Source organism: Capsicum annuum, chromosome 9 (genome assembly GCF_002878395.1).
Source record: "Capsicum annuum cultivar UCD-10X-F1 chromosome 9, UCD10Xv1.1, whole genome shotgun sequence".
Classification (NCBI taxonomy): Eukaryota; Viridiplantae; Streptophyta; class Magnoliopsida; order Solanales; family Solanaceae; genus Capsicum; species Capsicum annuum.
In genome coordinates this window covers 138,438,648-138,441,422 of record NC_061119.1, presented here as the reverse complement: position 1 = coordinate 138,441,422, position 2,775 = coordinate 138,438,648, and the positions used below count along the sequence as shown (strand labels likewise).

The 2,775-nt window shown below is 35.8% G+C and overlaps 1 long non-coding RNA gene across 4 annotated transcripts; it reads right to left on the bottom strand.

The window, feature by feature from the left end:
- Positions 1 to 770: 770 nt before the first annotated feature.
- Positions 771 to 2,769, bottom strand: LOC124887285. Of its 4 annotated transcripts, none has more exons than XR_007044682.1 (4): positions 2,195 to 2,769; positions 1,356 to 1,921; positions 1,115 to 1,269; positions 771 to 958 (listed from the first exon to the last, which is right to left on the bottom strand). It is a non-coding gene; the product is annotated as an uncharacterized LOC124887285 (long non-coding RNA). The 4 variants fall into 4 exon arrangements; XR_007044683.1 differs by having other exon boundaries at positions 1,356 to 1,913; XR_007044680.1 differs by having other exon boundaries at positions 1,356 to 2,769.
- Positions 2,770 to 2,775: the final 6 nt, after the last annotated feature.

Below are 2,775 nucleotides of genomic sequence, written 5' to 3'. Positions count from 1 at the left end.
CATATCAGCTATATTTAAAAAGCGTGGCCTTTAAGGTATAAAGGCTACGCTTTACAACTTGTCATTGGCAATACTTTTATTTGCTAAAGCTACACTTACAAGTGTTGTCTTTGTTTTGCTATTGGGCACACTTCACAAGCATATCCTTTTGTAGCATCTCTATAACAACACTTAAAAAAAGTTGCCTTTATTTGTAGCACTTCTATAACAACACTTAAAAAACATGACCTTTTTTTTATTACAAGCCACACTTCAAAATCATTGCCTTTTATACATCCTCTATGACAACACTTATAAAGTGTAAGCATGTTTTAGCCACACTTTTGAAGTGTAGCAATATTGCCTAAAATTTTATAGTTCAAGCCATATTTTATAGAAATAACATCAGCCATATAAAATGTTCAAGTCACATTTGATCTATTTTGCACATTATTATCCTATTTAAATGACCTCAAATACTAAATTACTGTCAAATTTATTTTAAAATAATAAATCAAATGTATAAATTTGTAATAAACTGTAACACCCCAACTTAGGAAGGAGTCCCACATCAGCAAAACACAAGAGGAATGCTGGGTATATAAGTGATAAAGCCTGGGTATATAAGTGATAAAGCCTTACTCCCTAGTGACGCGTTTTAAAGCCGTGTGAAACTAGGTCCAGAACGGACAATATCACTAGTGGGTTGGAGAGTGGCAGGGGTATCTCGGGCCTGTATGGTTCGGGATGCCCGTCGCGGCCAGAACCTCAGGTCGGATCATGACATAAACTTCAAAAAGGAAACATATGTACTGTATTATGTCATAAAAAACATTTCCAGGTGTTCACTAACAAAAATTTCCACCACAACACCAAGTGTAAATTGAAACATTATAATTGTTAAAAAAGTCTTGATCGCTGACTTAATATATCGAAATGACTTGTGGCCACCGTTTCAAATGGGATTACCCGCATTTTCCTACACATTCAAAATAAATTAAGAATTAGAAAATATGAATTTAGAAAATATTAATATACTTCGTGTATTCATATAGTATCATGCTATACGAATAAACAAGATGTAATTCACTTAATCTCTTATTATGTAATATCAAGAATATATGAGGGAGTATACCTCTTCAGCAGTTGGGAAATCCTTTGAATCAAATGCTAACAACCTCTGCAATAGTCGAAGCATCAAAGGATCTGCTTTTGAAAAATTTCTCAGTAAAACGAACTAGGTTCTTTTTCTCATATCTGTCAAATACTTCCTTGCCTTCTCTTTGAAACCTGCACTCAAAGAGGAGTATTCTTCTTTCAGTATGCTGCTGGATAATGCTACCATCAACCAAAACAAATCAACAGATGGCTAATACCCAAGATATGATATAAACCCTCAGGGGTTGGCCTGGTGGTAGTTGGCTTGAGCCTTGAGGTCAAGGTCTCAAATTCAATTCCCACTGGGTGCAAACAATTTCTGAGGGCCATCGGACTGGGTGAAACCCTGAATTAACCGTGGTGCACTTGCGGGAAACTCCTTGCTGAGGGCCTGTGCACCCCCGGGATTAGTCGGGACTCAAAGAGTCTCGGACACCCGGTGCAAGTCAAAAAGAAAAAAAAAATACCCAAGATATGATATAGGCTGATGGCATTTCAAGAAGATCACTAATCAAATCCAACTGGTAAATGACGCTTTTGCCCTGAAATAATGGCTTTCCTGTCAGGAAACTCCACAGAGATACATCTTGTACTCTAGATATCAGTAGCAGGTGTATAGTGCAGGGAATTTCATACATAAATTAGTAGATAAACTGAAAAAAACATCAGTAAAGACCTAAGAAATTGACCCAAGACCTAACATAGTTACCTGAAGAATAGAAAAATCAACTTCCGGGAGAGTTCAATAGTCCACCCTTGACAATAATGGTTTTAACCTACATCACTATTTAATACTCTCAAAATTGAATAAATATCTTCAATTCTAACTAGAAAATCCTTCCAATACAGGATACATGGCAACAATTGTGAACTTGGCAAGTACCTTTTCTTTTTTCTAAAGCATGGGAAAAGGGAGGCTTTACATGATGCCAAAAACAACATCTTAACAATTGAATCCAGCCAAAATAGGCGTGAAGAAGTTTTGTGACTATACATATGCTAAATTAGTCTGAGAGATGAATGGAGAATAAAACACGATATATCTAAAGAGTTATACCTGATGTTGCAGCAAAGTGACGTGATCAATTTCAAAAAATGGTCAACAAAATTGAACACTATCAACATCTGTGGAAACCGAGCAATTTGCTGATAAAAGAGTGGTGCCAATAATATACTAAACATCTGTGGCAACCGTGCAATTTCCTGACAAAAGAGTGGCGCCAATCATATCCCAATGCCACAGCCTATCTTCATTTTGGGAATTATAATTTGTAATTTGGCTGTCACAGCCTATCCATCCAGACAAATTCAAAAATTTTCACCAACAACCATCAACAGACATTTTACACGTAATCTTGTTCAAGTAACACGATGGCACACACATGAATTTCACAATAAGAATGCAAGAAAACATAATGTATACTCAAGCTTCATTCCAATACCATATTTCACACAACTAATAAGAGAAATAATTAGACACATCAGTTCCTTTTCAGATAGAACTTCACCATGATAAATTAGAAAGTACAATCTTTTGGCAGAGTAAGAAATTATTTTCTATTTTCGCATGCACTTTGTTTTGATCTTTTCGCTGTTTGGCAAAGTAAGTAGATATTGGGCCTCATAGAGAAACAATAA